This window comes from Crinia signifera, chromosome 8, assembly GCF_055691185.1.
Source record: "Crinia signifera chromosome 8, ASM5569118v1, whole genome shotgun sequence".
NCBI classification, from domain to species: Eukaryota; Metazoa; Chordata; class Amphibia; order Anura; family Myobatrachidae; genus Crinia; species Crinia signifera.
Genome location: NC_139224.1, coordinates 70,602,616 through 70,622,821, shown reverse-complemented (window position 1 = coordinate 70,622,821; position 20,206 = coordinate 70,602,616). Strand labels below are relative to the sequence as shown.

Below are 20,206 nucleotides of genomic sequence, written 5' to 3'. Positions count from 1 at the left end.
AAAAAGTGCCTGTATCTCACCTACAGCCATACCACATTGGATACGCCCAATCCCGTCTGATCTTGGAAGCTAAGCAGTGTTGGGCCTGGTTAGTACTTATGTGGGAGACCACATGGGAACACCAGGTGCTGTAGGTTTTTTCCCATTACTGGCAAATTGTTTTTATTCTCTAGCTATTTAAATTGGAAACTTTTTCTTTTTATTGCCAATACAGAGATTTGGGAGAGGTCAAACAGACACAATAGCCATCACCTAAAGACTTACCACACTGTTTCGGCCCAATTCCAACTGCTTTTGGCAGCTAAACAGAGTTGAGCCTCTTTAGTAGTTTAATTTGAGACCACCTGCTTATATTATGTCCTGTAGGTCTTTTTACATTACCAAAACATGATTTTTTTCAGTAAGCCAATACAGTTAGGAAACTTTTTTATTAACTTACCTTGTTAAAGAAGTAGAAGAGGGCAAAAAAGTGCCTGCATCTCACCTACAGCCATACCACATTGGATATGCCCAATCCCGTCTGATCTTGGAAGCTAAGCAGTGTTGGGCCTGGTTAGTACTTGGGTGGGAGACCACATGGGAACACCAGGTGCTGTAGGTTTTTTACCATTACTGGCAAATTGTTTTTATTCTCTAGCTATTTAAATTGAAAACTTTATCTTTTTATTGCCAATACAGACATTTGGGAGAGGTCAAACAGACACAATAGCCATCACCTAAAGACTTACCACACTGTTTCGGCCCAATTCCAACTGCTTTTGGCAGCTAAACAGTGTTGAGCCTTTTAGTAGATTAATTTGAGACCACCTGCTAATATTATGTCCTGTAGGTCTTTTTACATTACCAACACATGATTTTTTTCAGTAAGCCAATACAGTTAGGAAACTTTTTTATTAGTTTACCTGGTTTAGAAGTAGAAGAGGGCAAAAAAGTGCCTGTATCTCACCTACAGCCATACCACATTGGATATGCCCAATCTCGTCTGATCTTGGAAGCTAAGCAGTGTTGGGCCTGGTTAGTACTTGGGTGGGAGACCACATGGGAACACCAGGTGCTGTAGGTTTTTTGCCATTACTGGCAAATTGTTTTTATTCTCTAGCTATTTAAATTGAAAACTTTTTATTTTTATTGCCAATACAGACATCTGGGAGAGGTCAAACAGACACAATAGCCATCACCTAAAGACTTACCACACTGTTTAGGCCCAATTCCAACTGCTTTTGGCAGCTAAACAGTGTTGAGCCTCTTTAGTAGTTTAATTTGAGACCACCTGCTTATATCATGACCTGTAGGTCTTTTTACATTACCAACACATGCTTTTTTTCAGTAAGCCAATACAGTTAGGAACCTTTTTTATTAGCTTACCTGGTTATAGAAGTAGAAGAGGGCAAAAAAGTGCCTGTATCTCGCCTACAGCCATACCACATTGGATACGCCCAATCCCGTCTGATTTTGGAAGCTAAGCAGTTTTGGGGCTGGTTAGTACTTGGGTGGGAGACCACATGGGAACACCAGGTGCTGTAGGTTTTTTACCATTACTGGCAAATTGTTTTTATTCTCTAGCTATTTAAATTGAAAACTTTATCTTTTTATTGCCAATACAGACATTTGGGAGAGGTCAAACAGACACAATAGCCATCACCTAAAGACTTACCACAATGTTTCGGCCCAATTCCAACTGCTTTTGGCAGCTAAACAGTGTTGAGCCTTTTAGTAGATTAATTTGAGACCACCTGCTAATATTATGTCCTGTAGGTCTTTTTACATTACCAACACATGATTTTTTTTAGTAAGCCAATACAGTTAGGAAACTTTTTTATTAGCTTACCTGGTTATAGAAGTAGAAGAGGGCAAAAAAGTGCCTGTATCTCACCTACAGCCATACCACATTGGATACGCCTGATCTTGGAAGCTAAGCAGTGTTGGGCCTGGTTAGTACTTGGGTGGGAGACCACATGAGAACACCAGGTGCTGTAGGTTTTTTACCATTACTGGCAAATTGTTTTTATTCTCTAGCTATTTAAATTGAAAACTTTATCTTTTTATTGCCAATACAGACATTTGGGAGAGGTCAAACAGACACAATAGCCATCACCTAAAGACTTAAAACACTGTTTCGGCCCAATTCCAACTGCTTTTGGCAGCAAAACAGTGTTGAGCCTTTTAGTAGATTAATTTGAGACCACCTGCTAATATTATGTCCTATAGGTCTTTTTACATTACCAACACATGATTTTTTTCAGTAAGCCAATACAGTTAGGAAACTTTTTTATTAGCTTACCTGGTTATAGAAGTAGAAGAGGGCAAAAAAGTGCCTGTATCTCACCTACAGCCATACCACATTGGATACGCCCAATCTCGTCTGATCTTGGAAGCTAAGCAGTGTTGGGCCTGGTTAGTACTTGGGTGGGAGACCACATTGGAACACCAGGTTCTGTATGTTTTTTCCCATTACTGGCAAATTGTTTTTATTCTCTAGCTATTTAAAGTGGAAACTTTTTTTTATTGCCAGTACAGACATTTGGAGAGGTCAAACAGACACAATAGCCATCACCTAAAAACTTACCACACTGTTTCGGCCCAATTCCAGCTGCTTTTGGCAGCTAAACAGTGTTGAGCCTCTTTAGTAGATTCATTTGAGACCACCTGCTAATATTACGTCCTGTAGGTCTTTTAACATTACCAACACATGATTTTTTTCAGTAAGCCAATACAGTTAGGAAACTTTTTTATTAGCTTACCTGGCTATAGAAGTAGAAGAGGGCAAAAAAGTGCCTGTATCTCACCTACAGCCATACCACATTGGATACGCCCAATCACGTCTGATCTTGGAAACTAAGCAGTGTTGGGCCTGGTTAGTACTTAGGTGGGAGACCACATGGGAACACCAGGTGCTGTAGGTTTTTTCCCATTACTGGCAAATTGTTTTTATTCTCTAGCTATTTAAATTGGAAACTTTTTTTTTATTGCCAGTACAGAAATTTGTGAGAGGTCAAACAGACACAATAGCCATCACCTAAAAACTTACCACACTGTTTAGGCCCAATTCCAACTGCTTTTGGCAGCTAAACAGTGTTGAGCCTCTTTAGTAGTTTAATTTGAGACCACCTGCTAATATTATGTCCTTTAGGTCTTTTTACATTACCAACACATGATTTTTTTCAGTAAGCCAATATAGTTAGGAAACTTTTATATTAGCTTACCTGGTTATAGAAGTAGAAGAGGGCAAAAAAGTGCCGGTACCTCACCTACAGCCATACCACATTGGATACGCCCAATCTCGTCTTATCTTGGAAGCTAAGCAGTGTTGGGCCTGGTTAGTACTTGGGTGGGAGACCACATGGGAACTCCAGGTGCTGTAGGTTTTTTCCCATTACTGGCAAATTGTTTTCATTCTCTTGCTATTTTAATTGGAAACTTTTTATTTTTATTGCCAATACAGACATTTGGGAGAGGTCAAACAGACACAATAGCCATCACCTAAAAACTTACCACACTGTTTAGGCCCAATTCCAACTGCTTTTGGCAGCTAAACAGTGTTGAGCCTCTTTAGTAGTTTAATTTGAGACCACCTGCTAATATCATGACCTGTAGGTCTTTTTACATTACCAACACATGCTTTTTTTCAGTAAGCCAATACAGTTAGGAACCTTTTTTATTAGCTTACCTGGTTATAGAAGTAGAAGAGGGCAAAAAAGTGCCTGTATCTCGCCTACAGCCATACCACATTGGATACGCCCAATCCCGTCTGATCTTGGAAGCTAAGCAGTGTTGGGCCTGGTTAGTACTTGGGTGGGGGACCACATGGGAACACCAGGTGCTGTAGGTTTTTTACCATTACTGGCAAATTGTTTTTATTCTCTAGCTATTTAAATTGAAAACTTTAACTTTTTATTGCCAATACAGACATTTGGGAGAGGTCAAACAGACACAATAGCCATCACCTAAAGACTTACCACACTGTTTCGGCCCAATTCCAACTGCTTTTGGCAGCTAAACAGTGTTGAGCCTTTTAGTAGATTAATTTGAGACCACCTGCTAATATTATGTCCTGTAGGTCTTTTTACATTACCAACACATGATTTTTTTCAGTAAGCCAATACAGTTAGGAAACTTTTTTATTAGCTTACCTGGTTATAGAAGTAGAAGAGGGCAAAAAAGTGCCTGTATCTCACCTACAGCCATACCACATTGGATACGCCCAATCTCGTCTGATCTTGGAAGCTAAGCAGTGTTGGGCCTGGTTAGTACTTGGGTGGGAGACCACATGGGAACACCAGGTGCTGTAGGTTTTTTCCCATTACTGGCAAATTGTTTTTATTCTATTGCTATTTTAATTGGAAACTTTTTATTTTTATTGCCAATACAGACATTTGGGAGAGGTCAAACAGACACAATAGCCATCACCTAAAAACTTACCACACTGTTTAGGCCCAATTTCAACTGCTTTTGGCAGCTAAACAATGTTGAGCCTCTTTAGTAGTTTAATTTGAGACCACCTGCTAATATTATGTCCTGTAGGTCTTTTTACATTACCAACACATGATTTTTTTCAGTAAGCCAATACAGTTAGGAAACTTTTTTATTAACTTACCTTGTTATAGAAGTAGAAGAGGGCAAAAAAGTGCCTCCATCTCACCTACAGACATACCACATTGGATATGCCCAATCCCGTCTGATCTTGGAAGCTAAGCAGTGTTGGGCCTGGTTAGTACTTGGGTGGGAGACCACATGGGAACACCAGGTGCTGTAGGTTTTTTCCCATTACTGGCAAATTGTTTTTATTCTCTAGCTATTTAAATTGGAAACTTTTTTTTTATTGCCAGTACAGACATTTGTGAGAGGTCAAACAGACACAATAGCCATCACCTAAAAACTTACCACACTGTTTAGGCCCAATTCCAACTGCTTTTGGCAGCTAAACAGTGTTGAGCCTCTTTAGTAGTTTAATTTGAGACCACCTGCTAATATTATGTCCTTTAGGTCTTTTTACATTACCAACACATGATTTTTTTCAGTAAGCCAACATAGTTAGGAAACTTTTATATTAGCTTACCTGGTTATAGAAGTAGAAGAGGGCAAAAAAGTGCCGGTACCTCACCTACAGCCATACCACATTGGATACGCCCAATCTCGTCTTATCTTGGAAGCTAAGCAGTGTTGGGCCTGGTTAGTACTTGGGTGGGAGACCACATGGGAACTCCAGGTGCTGTAGGTTTTTTCCCATTACTGGCAAATTGTTTTCATTCTCTTGCTATTTTAATTGGAAACTTTTTATTTGTATTGCCAATACAGACATTTGGGAGAGGTCAAACAGACACAATAGCCATCACCTAAAAACTTACCACACTGTTTAGGCCCAATTCCAACTGCTTTTGGCAGCTAAACAGTGTTGAGCCTCTTTAGTAGTTTAATTTGAGACCACCTGCTAATATCATGACCTGTAGGTCTTTTTACATTACCAACACATGATTTTTTTCAGTAAGCCAATACAGTTAGGAACCTTTTTTATTAGCTTACCTGGTTATAGAAGTAGAAGAGGGCAAAAAAGTGCAGGTATCTTGCCTACAGCCATACCACATTGGATACGCCCAATCTCGTCTGATCTTGGAAGCTAAGCAATGTTGGGCCTGGTTAGTACTTGGGTGGGAGACCACATGGGAACACCAGGTGCTGTAGGTTTTTTCCCATTACTGGCAAATTGTTTTTATTCTCTAGCTATTTTAATTGGAAACTTTTTATTTTTATTGCCAATACAGAGATTTGGGAGAGGTCAAACACACACAATAGCCATCACCTAAAGACTTACCACACTGTTTAGGCCCAATTCCAACTGCTTTTGGCAGCTAAACAGTGTTGAGCCTCTTTAGTAGTTTAATTTGAGACCACCTGCTAATATTATGTCCTGTAGGTCTTTTTACATTACCAACACATTATTTTTTTCAGTATGCCAATACAGTTAGGAAACTTTTTTATTAACTTACCTTGTTATAGAAGTAGAAGAGGGCAAAAAAGTGCCTGCATCTCACCTACAGCCATACCACATTGGATATGCCCAATCCCGTCTGATCTTGGAAGCTAAGCAGTGTTGGGCCTGGTTAGTACTTGAGTGGGAGACCACATGGGAACACCAGGTGCTGTAGGTTTTTTACCATTACTGGCAAATTGTTTTTATTCTCTAGCTATTTAAATTGAAAACTTTATCTTTTTATTGCCAATACAGACATTTGGGAGAGGTCAAACAGACACAATAGCCATCACCTAAAGACTTAAAACACTGTTTCGGCCCAATTCCAACTGCTTTTGGCAGCAAAACAGTGTTGAGCCTTTTAGTAGATTAATTTGAGACCACCTGCTAATATTATGTCCTATAGGTCTTTTTACATTACCAACACATGATTTTTTTCAGTAAGCCAATACAGTTAGGAAACTTTTTTATTAGCTTACCTGGTTATAGAAGTAGAAGAGGGCAAAAAAGTGCCTGTATCTCACCTACAGCCATACCACATTGGATACGCCCAATCTCGTCTGATCTTGGAAGCTAAGCAGTGTTGGGCCTGGTTAGTACTTAGGTGGGAGACCACATGGGAACACCAGGTGCTGTAGGCTTTTTCCCATTACTGGCAAATTGTTTTTATTCTCTAGCTATTTAAATTGGAATTTTTTTTTTTTTAATGCCAGTACAGACATTTGGGAGAGGTCAAACAGACACAATAGCCATCACCTAAAAACTTACCACACTGTTTAGGCCCAATTCCAACTGCTTTTGGCAGCTAAACAGTGTTGAGCCTCTTTAGTAGTTTAATTTAAGACCACCTGCTAATATTATGTCCTTTAGGTCTTTTTACATTACCAACACATGATTTTTTTTCAGTAAGCCAATACAGTTAGGAAACTTTTATATTAGCTTACCTGGTTATAGAAGTAGAAGTGGGAAAAAAAGTGCCGGTATCTCACCTACAGCCATACCACATTGGATACGCCCAATCTCGTCTTATCTTGGAAGCTAAGCAGTGTTGGGCCTGGTTAGTACTTTGGTGGGAGACCACATGGGAACACCAGGTGCTGTAGGTTTTTTCCCATTACTGGCAAATTGTTTTTATTCTCTTGCTATTTTAATTGGAAACTTTTTATTTTTATTGCCAATACAGACATTTGGGAGAGGTCAAACAGACACAATAGCCATCACCTAAAAACTTACCACACTGTTTAGGCCCAATTCCAACTGCTTTTGGCAGCTAAACAGTGTTGAGCCTCTTTAGTAGTTTAATTTGAGACCACCTGCTAATATCATGACCTGTAGTTCTTTTTACATTACCAACACATGATTTTTTTTCAGTAAGCCAATACAGTTAGGAACCTTTTTTATTAGCTTACCTGGTTATAGAAGTAGAAGAGGGCAAAAAAGTGCCGGTATCTCGCCTACAGCCATACCACATTGGATACGCCCAATCTCGTCTGATCTTGGAAGCTAAGCAGTGTTGGGCCTGGTTAGTACTTGGGTGGGAGACCACATGGGAACACCAGGTTCTGTATGTTTTTTCCCATTACTGGCAAATTGTTTTTATTCTCTAGCTATTTAAAGTGGAAACTTTTTTTTATTGCCAGTACAGACATTTGGAGAGGTCAAACAGACACAATAGCCATCACCTAAAAACTTACCACACTGTTTCGGCCCAATTCCAACTGCTTTTGGCAGCTAAACAGTGTTGAGCCTCTTTAGTAGATTAATTTGAGACCACCTGCTAATATTACGTCCTGTAGGTCTTTTAACATTACCAACACATGATTTTTTTCAGTAAGCCAATACAGTTAGGAAACTTTTTTATTAGCTTACCTGGCTATAGAAGTAGAAGAGGGCAAAAAAGTGCCTGTATCTCACCTACAGCCATACCACATTGGATACGCCCAATCTCGTCTTATCTTGGAAGCTAAGCAGTGTTGGGCCTGGTTAGTACTTGGGTGGGAGACCACATGGGAACACCAGGTGCTGTAGGTTTTTTCCCATTACTGGCAAATTGTTTTCATTCTCTTGCTATTTTAATTGGAAACTTTTTTTTTATTGCCAGTACAGACATTTGGGAGAGGTCAAACAGACACAATAGCCATCACCTAAAAACTTACCACACTGTTTAGGCCCAATTCCAACTGCTTTTGGCAGCTAAACAGTGTTGAGCCTCTTTAGTAGTTTAATTTGAGACCACCTGCTAATATTATGTCCTTTAGGTCTTTTTACATTACCAACACATGATTTTTTTCAGTAAGCCAATACAGTTAGGAAACTTTTATATTAGCTTACCTGGTTATAGAAGTAGAAGAGGGCAAAAAAGTGCCAGTATCTCACCTACAGCCATACCACATTGGATACGCCCAATCTCGTCTTATCTTGGAAGCTAAGCAGTGTTGGGCCTGGTTAGTACTTGGGTGGGAGACCACATGGGAACACCAGGTGCTGTAGGTTTTTTCCCATTACTGGCAAATTGTTTTCATTCTCTTGCTATTTTAATTGGAAACTTTTTATTTTTATTGCCAATACAGACATTTGGGAGAGGTCAAACAGACACAATAGCCATCACCTAAAAACTTACCACACTGTTTAGGCCCAATTCCAACTGCTTTTGGCAGCTAAACAGTGTTGAGCCTCTTTAGTAGTTTAATTTGAGACCACCTGCTAATATCATGACCTGTAGGTCTTTTTACATTACCAACACATGATTTTTTTCAGTAAGCCAATACAGTTAGGAACCTTTTTTATTAGCTTACCTGGTTATAGAAGTAGAAGAGGGCAAAAGCCTACAGCCATACCACATTGGATGCGCCCAATCTCGTCTGATCTTGGAAGCTAAGCAATGTTGGGCCTGGTTAGTACTTGGGTGGGAGACCACATGGGAACACCAGGTGCTGTAGGCTTTTTCCCATTACTGGCAAATTGTTTTTATTCTCTAGCTATTTAAATTGGAATTTTTTTTTTTAATGCCAGTACAGACATTTGGGAGAGGTCAAACAGACACAATAGCCATCACCTAAAAACTTACCACACTGTTTAGGCCCAATTCCAACTGCTTTTGGCAGCTAAACAGTGTTGAGCCTCTTTAGTAGTTTAATTTAAGACCACCTGCTAATATTATGTCCTTTAGGTCTTTTTACATTACCAACACATGATTTTTTTTCAGTAAGCCAATACAGTTAGGAAACTTTTATATTAGCTTACCTGGTTATAGAAGTAGAAGAGGGCAAAAAAGTGCCGGTATCTCACCTACAGCCATACCACATTGGATACGCCCAATCTCGTCTTATCTTGGAAGCTAAGCAGTGTTGGGCCTGGTTAGTACTTTGGTGGGAGACCACATGGGAACACCAGGTGCTGTAGGTTTTTTCCCATTACTGGCAAATTGTTTTTATTCTCTTGCTATTTTAATTGGAAACTTTTTATTTTTATTGCCAATACAGACATTTGGGAGAGGTCAAACAGACACAATAGCCATCACCTAAAAACTTACCACACTGTTTAGGCCCAATTCCAACTGCTTTTGGCAGCTAAACAGTGTTGAGCCTCTTTAGTAGTTTAATTTGAGACCACCTGCTAATATCATGACCTGTAGGTCTTTTTACATTACCAACACATGATTTTTTTTCAGTAAGCCAATACAGTTAGGAACCTTTTTTATTAGCTTACCTGGTTATAGAAGTAGAAGAGGGCAAAAAAGTGCCGGTATCTCGCCTACAGCCATACCACATTGGATACGCCCAATCTCGTCTGATCTTGGAAGCTAAGCAGTGTTGGGCCTGGTTAGTACTTGGGTGGGAGACCACATGGGAACACCAGGTTCTGTATGTTTTTTCCCATTACTGGCAAATTGTTTTTATTCTCTAGCTATTTAAAGTGGAAACTTTTTTTTATTGCCAGTACAGACATTTGGAGAGGTCAAACAGACACAATAGCCATCACCTAAAAACTTACCACACTGTTTCGGCCCAATTCCAACTGCTTTTGGCAGCTAAACAGTGTTGAGCCTCTTTAGTAGATTAATTTGAGACCACCTGCTAATATTACGTCCTGTAGGTCTTTTAACATTACCAACACATGATTTTTTTCAGTAAGCCAATACAGTTAGGAAACTTTTTTATTAGCTTACCTGGCTATAGAAGTAGAAGAGGGCAAAAAAGTGCCTGTATCTCACCTACAGCCATACCACATTGGATATGCCCAATCAAGTCTGATCTTGGAAGCTAAGCAGTGTTGGGCCTGGTTAGTACTTAGGTGGGAGACCACATGGGAACACCAGGTGCTGTAGGTTTTTTCCCATTACTGGCAAATTGTTTTTATTCTCTAGCTATTTAAATTGGAAACTTTTTTTTTATTGCCAGTACAGACATTTGGGAGAGGTCAAACAGACACAATAGCCATCACCTAAAAACTTACCACACTGTTTAGGCCCAATTCCAACTGCTTTTGGCAGCTAAACAGTGTTGAGCCTCTTTAGTAGTTTAATTTGAGACCACCTGCTAATATTATGTCCTTTAGGTCTTTTTACATTACCAACACATGATTTTTTTCAGTAAGCCAATACAGTTAGGAAACTTTTATATTAGCTTACCTGGTTATAGAAGTAGAAGAGGGCAAAAAAGTGCCTGTATCTCACCTACAGCCATACCACATTGGATATGCCCAATCTCGTCTTATCTTGGAAGCTAAGCAGTGTTGGGCCTGGTTAGTACTTGGGTGGGAGACCACATGGGAACACCAGGTGCTGTAGGTTTTTTCCCATTACTGGCAAATTGTTTTCATTCTCTTGCTATTTTAATTGGAAACTTTTTATTTTTATTGCCAATACAGACATTTGGGAGAGGTCAAACAGACACAATAGCCATCACCTAAAAACTTACCACACTGTTTAGGCCCAATTCCAACTGCTTTTGGCAGCTAAACAGTGTTGAGCCTCTTTAGTAGTTTAATTTGAGACCACCTGCTAATATTATGTCCTATAGGTCTTTTTACATTACCAACACATGATTTTTTTCAGTAAGCCAATACAGTTAGGAACCTTTTTTATTAGCTTACCTGGTTATAGAAGTAGAAGAGGGCAAAAAAGTGCAGGTATCTCGCCTACAGCCATACCACATTGGATGCGCCCAATCTCGTCTGATCTTGGAAGCTAAGCAATGTTGGGCCTGGTTAGTACTTGGGTGGGAGACCACATGGGAACACCAGGTGCTGTAGGTTTTTTCCCATTACTGGCAAATTGTTTTTATTCTCTTGCTATTTTAATTGGAAACTTTTTATTTGTATTGCCAATACAGACATTTGGGAGAGGTCAAACAGACACAATAGCCATCACCTAAAAACTTACCACACTGTTTAGGCCCAATTCCAACTGCTTTTGGCAGCTAAACAATGTTGAGCCTCTTTAGTAGTTTAATTTGAGACCACCTGCTAATATTATGTCCTGTAGGTCTTTTTACATTACCAACACATGGTTTTTTTCAGTAAGCCAATACAGTTAGGAAACTTTTTTATTAACTTACCTTGTTATAGAAGTAGAAGAAGGCAAAAAAGTGCCTGCATCTCACCTACAGCCATACACCATTGGATATGCCCAATCCCGTCTGATCTTGGAAGCTAAGCAGTGTTGGGCCTGGTTAGTACTTGGGTGGGAGACCACATGGGAACACCAGGTGCTGTAGTTTTTTTACCATTACTGGCAAATTGTTTTTATTCTCTAGCTATTTAAATTGAAAACTTTATCTTTTTATTGCCAATACAGACATTTGGGAGAGGTCAAACAGACACAATAGCCATCACCTAAAGACTTACCACACTGTTTAGGCCCAATTCCAACTGCTTTTGGCAGCTAAACAGTGTTGAGCCTCTTTAGTAGTTTAATTTGAGACCACCTGCTAATATCATGTCCTGTAGGTCTTTTTACATTACCAACACATGATTTTTTTCAGTAAGCCAATACAGTTACTAAACTTTTTTATTAGCTTACCTGGTTATAGAAGTAGAAGAGGGCAAAAAAGTGCCTGTATCTCACCTACAGCCATACCACATTGGATATGCCCAATCTCGTCTGATCTTGGAAGCTAAGCAGTGTTGGGCCTGGTTAGTACTTGGGTGGGAGACCACATGGGAACACCAGGTGCTGTAGGTTTTTTCCCATTACTGGCAAATTGTTTTTATTCTCTTGCTATTTTAATTGGAAACATTTTATTTTTATTGCCAATACAGACATTTAGGAGAGGTCAAACAGACACAATAGCCATCACCTAAAAACTTACCACACTGTTTAGGCCCAATTCCAACTGCTTTTGGCAGCTAAACAGTGTTGAGCCTCTTTAGTAGTTTAATTTGAGACCACCTGCTAATATCAAGTCCTGTAGGTCTTTTTACATTACCAACACATGATTTTTTTCAGTAAGCCAATACAGTTAGGAAAGTTTTTTATTAACTTACCTTGTTATAGAAGTAGAAGAGGGCAAAAAAGTGCCTGTATCTCACCTACAGCCATACCACATTGGATACGCCCAATCCCGTCTGATCTTGGAAGCTAAGCAGTGTTGGGCCTGGTTAGTACTTATGTGGGAGACCACATGGGAACACCAGGTGCTGTAGGTTTTTTCCCATTACTGGCAAATTGTTTTTATTCTCTAGCTATTTAAATTGGAAACTTTTTCTTTTTATTGCCAATACAGAGATTTGGGAGAGGTCAAACAGACACAATAGCCATCACCTAAAGACTTACCACACTGTTTCGGCCCAATTCCAACTGCTTTTGGCAGCTAAACAGAGTTGAGCCTCTTTAGTAGTTTAATTTGAGACCACCTGCTTATATTATGTCCTGTAGGTCTTTTTACATTACCAAAACATGATTTTTTTCAGTAAGCCAATACAGTTAGGAAACTTTTTTATTAACTTACCTTGTTAAAGAAGTAGAAGAGGGCAAAAAAGTGCCTGCATCTCACCTACAGCCATACCACATTGGATATGCCCAATCCCGTCTGATCTTGGAAGCTAAGCAGTGTTGGGCCTGGTTAGTACTTGGGTGGGAGACCACATGGGAACACCAGGTGCTGTAGGTTTTTTACCATTACTGGCAAATTGTTTTTATTCTCTTGCTATTTTAATTGGAAACTTTTTATTTTTATTGCCAATACAGACATTTGGGAGAGGTCAAACAGACACAATAGCCATCACCTAAAAACTTACCACACTGTTTATGCCCAATTCCAACTGCTTTTGGCAGCTAAACAGTGTTGAGCCTCTTTAGTAGTTTAATTTGAGACCACCTGCTAATATTATGTCCTGTAGGTCTTTTTACATTACCAACACATGATTTTTTTCAGTAAGCCAATACAGTTAGGAAACTTTTTTATTAACTTACCTTGTTATAGAAGTAGAAGAGGGCAAAAAAGTGCCTGCATCTCACCTACAGCCATACCACATTGGATATGCCCAATCCCGTCTGATCTTGGAAGCTAAGCAGTGTTGGGCCTGGTTAGTACTTGGGTGGGAGACCACATGGGAACACCAGGTGCTGTAGGTTTTTTGCCATTACTGGCAAATGGTTTTTATTCTCTAGCTATTTAAATTGAAAACTTTTTATTTTTATTGCCAATACAGACATTTGGGAGAGGTCAAACAGACACAATAGCCATCACCTAAAGACTTACCACACTGTTTAGGCCCAATTCCAACTGCTTTTGGCAGCTAAACAGTGTTGAGCCTCTTTAGTAGTTTAATTTGAGACCACATGCTAATATTATGTCCTGTAGGTCTTTTTACATTACCAACACATGATTTTTTTCAGTAAGCCAATACAGTTAGGAAACTTTTTTATTAACTTACCTTGTTAAAGAAGTAGAAGAGGGCAAAAAAGTGCCTGCATCTCACCTACAGCCATACCACATTGGATATGCCCAATCCTGTCTGATTTTGGAAGCTAAGCAGTGTTGGGGCTGGTTAGTACTTGGGTGGGAGACCACATAGGAACACCAGGTGCTGTAGGTTTTTTACCATTACTGGCAAATTGTTTTTATTCTCTAGCTATTTAAATTGAAAACTTTATCTTTTTATTGCCAATACAGACATTTGGGAGAGGTCAAACAGACACAATAGCCATCACCTAAAGACTTACCACAATGTTTCGGCCCAATTCCAACTGCTTTTGGCAGCTAAACAGTGTTGAGCCTTTTAGTAGATTAATTTGAGACCACCTGCTAATATTATGTCCTGTAGGTCTTTTTACATTACCAACACATGATTTTTTTCAGTAAGCCAATACAGTTAGGAAACTTTTTTATTAGCTTACCTGGTTATAGAAGTAGAAGAGGGCAAAAAAGTGCCTGTATCTCACCTACAGCCATACCACATTGGATACGCCCAATCTCATCTGATCTTGGAAGCTAAGCAGTGTTGGGCCTGGTTAGTACTTGGGTGGGAGACCACATGAGAACACCAGGTGCTGTAGGTTTTTTCCCATTACTGGCAAATTGTTTTTATTCTCTTGCTATTTTAATTGGAAACTTTTTATTTTTATTGCCAATACAGACATTTGGGAGAGGTCAAACAGACACAATAGCCATCACCTAAAAACTTACCACACTGTTTAGGCCCAATTTCAACTGCTTTTGGCAGCTAAACAGTGTTGAGCCTTTTAGTAGATTAATTTGAGACCACCTGCTAATAATATGTCCTGTAGGTCTTTTTACATTACCAACACATGATTTTTTTCAGTAAGCCAATACAGTTACTAAACTTTTTTATTAGCTTACCTGGTTATAGAAGTAGAAGAGGGCAAAAAAGTGCCTGTATCTCACCTACAGCCATACCACATTGGATATGCCCAATCTCGTCTGATCTTGGAAGCTAAGCAGTGTTGAGCCTGGTTAGTACTTGGGTGGGAGACCACATGGGAACACCAGGTGCTGTAGGTTTTTTACCATTACTGGCAAATTGTTTTTATTCTCTAGCTATTTAAATTGAAAACTTTATCTTTTTATTGTCAATACAGACATTTGGGAGAGGTCAAACAGACACAATAGCCATCACCTAAAGACTTACCACACTGTTTCGGCCCAATTCCAACTGCTTTTGGCAGCTAAACAGTGTTGAGCCTTTTAGTAGATTAATTTGAGACCACCTGCTAATAATATGTCCTGTAGGTCTTTTTACATTACCAACACATGATTTTTTTCAGTAAGCCAATACAGTTACTAAACTTTTTTATTAGCTTACCTGGTTATAGAAGTAGAAGAGGGCAAAAAAGTGCCTGTATCTCACCTACAGCCATACCACATTGGATATGCCCAATCTCGTCTGATCTTGGAAGCTAAGCAGTGTTGGGCCTGGTTAGTACTTGGGTGGGAGACCACATGGGAACACCAGGTGCTGTAGGTTTTTTCCCATTACTGGCAAATTGTTTTTATTCTCTTGCTATTTTAATTGGAAACATTTTATTTTTATTGCCAATACAGACATTTAGGAGAGGTCAAACAGACACAATAGCCATCACCTAAAAACTTACCACACTGTTTAGGCCCAATTCCAACTGCTTTTGGCAGCTAAACAGTGTTGAGCCTCTTTAGTAGTTTAATTTGAGACCACCTGCTAATATCAAGTCCTGTAGGTCTTTTTACATTACCAACACATGATTTTTTTCAGTAAGCCAATACAGTTAGGAAAGTTTTTTATTAACTTACCTTGTTATAGAAGTAGAAGAGGGCAAAAAAGTGCCTGTATCTCACCTACAGCCATACCACATTGGATACGCCCAATCCCGTCTGATCTTGGAAGCTAAGCAGTGTTGGGCCTGGTTAGTACTTATGTGGGAGACCACATGGGAACACCAGGTGCTGTAGGTTTTTTCCCATTACTGGCAAATTGTTTTTATTCTCTAGCTATTTAAATTGGAAACTTTTTCTTTTTATTGCCAATACAGAGATTTGGGAGAGGTCAAACAGACACAATAGCCATCACCTAAAGACTTACCACACTGTTTCGGCCCAATTCCAACTGCTTTTGGCAGCTAAACAGAGTTGAGCCTCTTTAGTAGTTTAATTTGAGACCACCTGCTTATATTATGTCCTGTAGGTCTTTTTACATTACCAAAACATGATTTTTTTCAGTAAGCCAATACAGTTAGGAAACTTTTTTATTAACTTACCTTGTTAAAGAAGTAGAAGAGGGCAAAAAAGTGCCTGCATCTCACCTACAGCCATACCACATTGGATATGCCCAATCCCGTCTGATCTTGGAAGCTAAGCAGTGTTGGGCCTGGTTAGTACTTGGGTGGGAGACCACATGGGAACACCAGGTGCTGTAGGTTTTTTACCATTACTGGCAAATTGTTTTTATTCTCTAGCTATTTAAATTGAAAACTTTATCTTTTTATTGCCAATACAGACATTTGGGAGAGGTCAAACAGACACAATAGCCATCACCTAAAGACTTACCACACTGTTTCGGCCCAATTCCAACTGCTTTTGGCAGCTAAACAGTGTTGAGCCTTTTAGTAGATTAATTTGAGACCACCTGCTAATATTATGTCCTGTAGGTCTTTTTACATTACCAACACATGATTTTTTTCAGTAAGCCAATACAGTTAGGAAACTTTTTTATTAGTTTACCTGGTTTAGAAGTAGAAGAGGGCAAAAAAGTGCCTGTATCTCACCTACAGCCATACCACATTGGATATGCCCAATCTCGTCTGATCTTGGAAGCTAAGCAGTGTTGGGCCTGGTTAGTACTTGGGTGGGAGACCACATGGGAACACCAGGTGCTGTAGGTTTTTTGCCATTACTGGCAAATTGTTTTTATTCTCTAGCTATTTAAATTGAAAACTTTTTATTTTTATTGCCAATACAGACATCTGGGAGAGGTCAAACAGACACAATAGCCATCACCTAAAGACTTACCACACTGTTTAGGCCCAATTCCAACTGCTTTTGGCAGCTAAACAGTGTTGAGCCTCTTTAGTAGTTTAATTTGAGACCACCTGCTTATATCATGACCTGTAGGTCTTTTTACATTACCAACACATGCTTTTTTTCAGTAAGCCAATACAGTTAGGAACCTTTTTTATTAGCTTACCTGGTTATAGAAGTAGAAGAGGGCAAAAAAGTGCCTGTATCTCGCCTACAGCCATACCACATTGGATACGCCCAATCCCGTCTGATTTTGGAAGCTAAGCAGTTTTGGGGCTGGTTAGTACTTGGGTGGGAGACCACATGGGAACACCAGGTGCTGTAGGTTTTTTACCATTACTGGCAAATTGTTTTTATTCTCTAGCTATTTAAATTGAAAACTTTATCTTTTTATTGCCAATACAGACATTTGGGAGAGGTCAAACAGACACAATAGCCATCACCTAAAGACTTACCACAATGTTTCGGCCCAATTCCAACTGCTTTTGGCAGCTAAACAGTGTTGAGCCTTTTAGTAGATTAATTTGAGACCACCTGCTAATATTATGTCCTGTAGGTCTTTTTACATTACCAACACATGATTTTTTTTAGTAAGCCAATACAGTTAGGAAACTTTTTTATTAGCTTACCTGGTTATAGAAGTAGAAGAGGGAAAAAAAGTGCCTGTATCTCACCTACAGCCATACCACATTGGATACGCCTGATCTTGGAAGCTAAGCAGTGTTGGGCCTGGTTAGTACTTGGGTGGGAGACCACATGAGAACACCAGGTGCTGTAGGTTTTTTACCATTACTGGCAAATTGTTTTTATTCTCTAGCTATTTAAATTGAAAACTTTATCTTTTTATTGCCAATACAGACATTTGGGAGAGGTCAAACAGACACAATAGCCATCACCTAAAGACTTAAAACACTGTTTCGGCCCAATTCCAACTGCTTTTGGCAGCAAAACAGTGTTGAGCCTTTTAGTAGATTAATTTGAGACCACCTGCTAATATTATGTCCTATAGGTCTTTTTACATTACCAACACATGATTTTTTTCAGTAAGCCAATACAGTTAGGAAACTTTTTTATTAGCTTACCTGGTTATAGAAGTAGAAGAGGGCAAAAAAGTGCCTGTATCTCACCTACAGCCATACCACATTGGATACGCCCAATCTCGTCTGATCTTGGAAGCTAAGCAGTGTTGGGCCTGGTTAGTACTTGGGTGGGAGACCACATTGGAACACCAGGTTCTGTATGTTTTTTCCCATTACTGGCAAATTGTTTTTATTCTCTAGCTATTTAAAGTGGAAACTTTTTTTTATTGCCAGTACAGACATTTGGAGAGGTCAAACAGACACAATAGCCATCACCTAAAAACTTACCACACTGTTTCGGCCCAATTCCAGCTGCTTTTGGCAGCTAAACAGTGTTGAGCCTCTTTAGTAGATTCATTTGAGACCACCTGCTAATATTACGTCCTGTAGGTCTTTTAACATTACCAACACATGATTTTTTTCAGTAAGCCAATACAGTTAGGAAACTTTTTTATTAGCTTACCTGGCTATAGAAGTAGAAGAGGGCAAAAAAGTGCCTGTATCTCACCTACAGCCATACCACATTGGATACGCCCAATCACGTCTGATCTTGGAAACTAAGCAGTGTTGGGCCTGGTTAGTACTTAGGTGGGAGACCACATGGGAACACCAGGTGCTGTAGGTTTTTTCCCATTACTGGCAAATTGTTTTTATTCTCTAGCTATTTAAATTGGAAACTTTTTTTTTATTGCCAGTACAGAAATTTGTGAGAGGTCAAACAGACACAATAGCCATCACCTAAAAACTTACCACACTGTTTAGGCCCAATTCCAACTGCTTTTGGCAGCTAAACAGTGTTGAGCCTCTTTAGTAGTTTAATTTGAGACCACCTGCTAATATTATGTCCTTTAGGTCTTTTTACATTACCAACACATGATTTTTTTCAGTAAGCCAATATAGTTAGGAAACTTTTATATTAGCTTACCTGGTTATAGAAGTAGAAGAGGGCAAAAAAGTGCCGGTACCTCACCTACAGCCATACCACATTGGATACGCCCAATCTCGTCTTATCTTGGAAGCTAAGCAGTGTTGGGCCTGGTTAGTACTTGGGTGGGAGACCACATGGGAACTCCAGGTGCTGTAGGTTTTTTCCCATTACTGGCAAATTGTTTTCATTCTCTTGCTATTTTAATTGGAAACTTTTTATTTTTATTGCCAATACAGACATTTGGGAGAGGTCAAACAGACACAATAGCCATCACCTAAAAACTTACCACACTGTTTAGGCCCAATTCCAACTGCTTTTGGCAGCTAAACAGTGTTGAGCCTCTTTAGTAGTTTAATTTGAGACCACCTGCTAATATCATGACCTGTAGGTCTTTTTACATTACCAACACATGCTTTTTTTCAGTAAGCCAATACAGTTAGGAACCTTTTTTATTAGCTTACCTGGTTATAGAAGTAGAAGAGGGCAAAAAAGTGCCTGTATCTCGCCTACAGCCATACCACATTGGATACGCCCAATCCCGTCTGATCTTGGAAGCTAAGCAGTGTTGGGCCTGGTTAGTACTTGGGTGGGGGACCACATGGGAACACCAGGTGCTGTAGGTTTTTTACCATTACTGGCAAATTGTTTTTATTCTCTAGCTATTTAAATTGAAAACTTTAACTTTTTATTGCCAATACAGACATTTGGGAGAGGTCAAACAGACACAATAGCCATCACCTAAAGACTTACCACACTGTTTCGGCCCAATTCCAACTGCTTTTGGCAGCTAAACAGTGTTGAGCCTTTTAGTAGATTAATTTGAGACCACCTGCTAATATTATGTCCTGTAGGTCTTTTTACATTACCAACACATGATTTTTTTCAGTAAGCCAATACAGTTAGGAAACTTTTTTATTAGCTTACCTGGTTATAGAAGTAGAAGAGGGCAAAAAAGTGCCTGTATCTCACCTACAGCCATACCACATTGGATACGCCCAATCTCGTCTGATCTTGGAAGCTAAGCAGTGTTGGGCCTGGTTAGTACTTGGGTGGGAGACCACATGGGAACACCAGGTGCTGTAGGTTTTTTCCCATTACTGGCAAATTGTTTTTATTCTATTGCTATTTTAATTGGAAACTTTTTATTTTTATTGCCAATACAGACATTTGGGAGAGGTCAAACAGACACAATAGCCATCACCTAAAAACTTACCACACTGTTTAGGCCCAATTTCAACTGCTTTTGGCAGCTAAACAATGTTGAGCCTCTTTAGTA

At 39.4% G+C, this 20,206-nt stretch overlaps 39 non-coding genes and 6 pseudogenes across 40 annotated transcripts in view; all 45 read left to right on the top strand.

Annotated features, from left to right (window-relative positions):
- LOC146027235 (protein shisa-9B pseudogene) overlaps window positions 1-20,206 on the top strand; it is a 604,201-nt pseudogene that overhangs the window by 371,759 nt on the left and 212,236 nt on the right. The window lies entirely within an intron of this gene.
- Window positions 19-137, top strand: LOC146030971 (5S ribosomal RNA). Its single transcript, XR_014456451.1, has one exon. It is a non-coding gene; the product is annotated as a 5S ribosomal RNA (ribosomal RNA).
- Window positions 483-601, top strand: LOC146030336 (5S ribosomal RNA). The gene has a single exon (XR_014455836.1). It is a non-coding gene; the product is annotated as a 5S ribosomal RNA (ribosomal RNA).
- On the top strand, window positions 945-1,063 carry LOC146031010 (5S ribosomal RNA). Its single transcript, XR_014456488.1, has one exon. It is a non-coding gene; the product is annotated as a 5S ribosomal RNA (ribosomal RNA).
- LOC146027907 (5S ribosomal RNA) lies at window positions 1,409-1,527 on the top strand (annotated as a pseudogene).
- On the top strand, window positions 1,872-1,980 carry LOC146028905 (5S ribosomal RNA; annotated as a pseudogene).
- On the top strand, window positions 2,325-2,443 carry LOC146034803 (5S ribosomal RNA). The gene has a single exon (XR_014460207.1). It is a non-coding gene; the product is annotated as a 5S ribosomal RNA (ribosomal RNA).
- LOC146033177 (5S ribosomal RNA) lies at window positions 2,785-2,903 on the top strand. Its single transcript, XR_014458586.1, has one exon. It is a non-coding gene; the product is annotated as a 5S ribosomal RNA (ribosomal RNA).
- LOC146033591 (5S ribosomal RNA) lies at window positions 3,247-3,365 on the top strand. The gene has a single exon (XR_014459000.1). It is a non-coding gene; the product is annotated as a 5S ribosomal RNA (ribosomal RNA).
- On the top strand, window positions 3,711-3,829 carry LOC146030319 (5S ribosomal RNA). The gene has a single exon (XR_014455818.1). It is a non-coding gene; the product is annotated as a 5S ribosomal RNA (ribosomal RNA).
- Window positions 4,174-4,292, top strand: LOC146029837 (5S ribosomal RNA). Its single transcript, XR_014455402.1, has one exon. It is a non-coding gene; the product is annotated as a 5S ribosomal RNA (ribosomal RNA).
- On the top strand, window positions 4,638-4,756 carry LOC146032208 (5S ribosomal RNA). The gene has a single exon (XR_014457652.1). It is a non-coding gene; the product is annotated as a 5S ribosomal RNA (ribosomal RNA).
- On the top strand, window positions 5,100-5,218 carry LOC146033590 (5S ribosomal RNA). The gene has a single exon (XR_014458999.1). It is a non-coding gene; the product is annotated as a 5S ribosomal RNA (ribosomal RNA).
- On the top strand, window positions 5,564-5,682 carry LOC146030289 (5S ribosomal RNA). Its single transcript, XR_014455787.1, has one exon. It is a non-coding gene; the product is annotated as a 5S ribosomal RNA (ribosomal RNA).
- LOC146030961 (5S ribosomal RNA) lies at window positions 6,028-6,146 on the top strand. Its single transcript, XR_014456442.1, has one exon. It is a non-coding gene; the product is annotated as a 5S ribosomal RNA (ribosomal RNA).
- Window positions 6,491-6,609, top strand: LOC146031579 (5S ribosomal RNA). Its single transcript, XR_014457043.1, has one exon. It is a non-coding gene; the product is annotated as a 5S ribosomal RNA (ribosomal RNA).
- Window positions 6,956-7,074, top strand: LOC146033799 (5S ribosomal RNA). Its single transcript, XR_014459208.1, has one exon. It is a non-coding gene; the product is annotated as a 5S ribosomal RNA (ribosomal RNA).
- LOC146034371 (5S ribosomal RNA) lies at window positions 7,421-7,539 on the top strand. Its single transcript, XR_014459777.1, has one exon. It is a non-coding gene; the product is annotated as a 5S ribosomal RNA (ribosomal RNA).
- On the top strand, window positions 7,881-7,999 carry LOC146033489 (5S ribosomal RNA). Its single transcript, XR_014458897.1, has one exon. It is a non-coding gene; the product is annotated as a 5S ribosomal RNA (ribosomal RNA).
- LOC146033487 (5S ribosomal RNA) lies at window positions 8,343-8,461 on the top strand. Its single transcript, XR_014458895.1, has one exon. It is a non-coding gene; the product is annotated as a 5S ribosomal RNA (ribosomal RNA).
- LOC146030190 (5S ribosomal RNA) lies at window positions 8,792-8,910 on the top strand. Its single transcript, XR_014455691.1, has one exon. It is a non-coding gene; the product is annotated as a 5S ribosomal RNA (ribosomal RNA).
- Window positions 9,255-9,373, top strand: LOC146033798 (5S ribosomal RNA). Its single transcript, XR_014459206.1, has one exon. It is a non-coding gene; the product is annotated as a 5S ribosomal RNA (ribosomal RNA).
- On the top strand, window positions 9,720-9,838 carry LOC146034369 (5S ribosomal RNA). Its single transcript, XR_014459775.1, has one exon. It is a non-coding gene; the product is annotated as a 5S ribosomal RNA (ribosomal RNA).
- Window positions 10,180-10,298, top strand: LOC146034240 (5S ribosomal RNA). Its single transcript, XR_014459646.1, has one exon. It is a non-coding gene; the product is annotated as a 5S ribosomal RNA (ribosomal RNA).
- Window positions 10,642-10,760, top strand: LOC146034341 (5S ribosomal RNA). The gene has a single exon (XR_014459748.1). It is a non-coding gene; the product is annotated as a 5S ribosomal RNA (ribosomal RNA).
- Window positions 11,106-11,224, top strand: LOC146031776 (5S ribosomal RNA). Its single transcript, XR_014457232.1, has one exon. It is a non-coding gene; the product is annotated as a 5S ribosomal RNA (ribosomal RNA).
- Window positions 11,570-11,688, top strand: LOC146034568 (5S ribosomal RNA). The gene has a single exon (XR_014459972.1). It is a non-coding gene; the product is annotated as a 5S ribosomal RNA (ribosomal RNA).
- LOC146031009 (5S ribosomal RNA) lies at window positions 12,034-12,152 on the top strand. Its single transcript, XR_014456487.1, has one exon. It is a non-coding gene; the product is annotated as a 5S ribosomal RNA (ribosomal RNA).
- On the top strand, window positions 12,498-12,616 carry LOC146030970 (5S ribosomal RNA). The gene has a single exon (XR_014456450.1). It is a non-coding gene; the product is annotated as a 5S ribosomal RNA (ribosomal RNA).
- Window positions 12,962-13,080, top strand: LOC146030335 (5S ribosomal RNA). The gene has a single exon (XR_014455835.1). It is a non-coding gene; the product is annotated as a 5S ribosomal RNA (ribosomal RNA).
- On the top strand, window positions 13,426-13,544 carry LOC146030334 (5S ribosomal RNA). The gene has a single exon (XR_014455834.1). It is a non-coding gene; the product is annotated as a 5S ribosomal RNA (ribosomal RNA).
- Window positions 13,890-14,008, top strand: LOC146028417 (5S ribosomal RNA; annotated as a pseudogene).
- Window positions 14,353-14,471, top strand: LOC146032002 (5S ribosomal RNA). The gene has a single exon (XR_014457452.1). It is a non-coding gene; the product is annotated as a 5S ribosomal RNA (ribosomal RNA).
- Window positions 14,816-14,934, top strand: LOC146033309 (5S ribosomal RNA). The gene has a single exon (XR_014458718.1). It is a non-coding gene; the product is annotated as a 5S ribosomal RNA (ribosomal RNA).
- On the top strand, window positions 15,279-15,397 carry LOC146031008 (5S ribosomal RNA). Its single transcript, XR_014456486.1, has one exon. It is a non-coding gene; the product is annotated as a 5S ribosomal RNA (ribosomal RNA).
- On the top strand, window positions 15,743-15,861 carry LOC146030968 (5S ribosomal RNA). The gene has a single exon (XR_014456448.1). It is a non-coding gene; the product is annotated as a 5S ribosomal RNA (ribosomal RNA).
- Window positions 16,207-16,325, top strand: LOC146030333 (5S ribosomal RNA). Its single transcript, XR_014455832.1, has one exon. It is a non-coding gene; the product is annotated as a 5S ribosomal RNA (ribosomal RNA).
- LOC146031006 (5S ribosomal RNA) lies at window positions 16,669-16,787 on the top strand. The gene has a single exon (XR_014456485.1). It is a non-coding gene; the product is annotated as a 5S ribosomal RNA (ribosomal RNA).
- Window positions 17,133-17,251, top strand: LOC146027906 (5S ribosomal RNA; annotated as a pseudogene).
- On the top strand, window positions 17,596-17,704 carry LOC146028904 (5S ribosomal RNA; annotated as a pseudogene).
- LOC146034802 (5S ribosomal RNA) lies at window positions 18,049-18,167 on the top strand. The gene has a single exon (XR_014460205.1). It is a non-coding gene; the product is annotated as a 5S ribosomal RNA (ribosomal RNA).
- On the top strand, window positions 18,509-18,627 carry LOC146033176 (5S ribosomal RNA). Its single transcript, XR_014458585.1, has one exon. It is a non-coding gene; the product is annotated as a 5S ribosomal RNA (ribosomal RNA).
- LOC146033589 (5S ribosomal RNA) lies at window positions 18,971-19,089 on the top strand. Its single transcript, XR_014458998.1, has one exon. It is a non-coding gene; the product is annotated as a 5S ribosomal RNA (ribosomal RNA).
- On the top strand, window positions 19,435-19,553 carry LOC146030318 (5S ribosomal RNA). Its single transcript, XR_014455817.1, has one exon. It is a non-coding gene; the product is annotated as a 5S ribosomal RNA (ribosomal RNA).
- LOC146029836 (5S ribosomal RNA) lies at window positions 19,898-20,016 on the top strand. The gene has a single exon (XR_014455401.1). It is a non-coding gene; the product is annotated as a 5S ribosomal RNA (ribosomal RNA).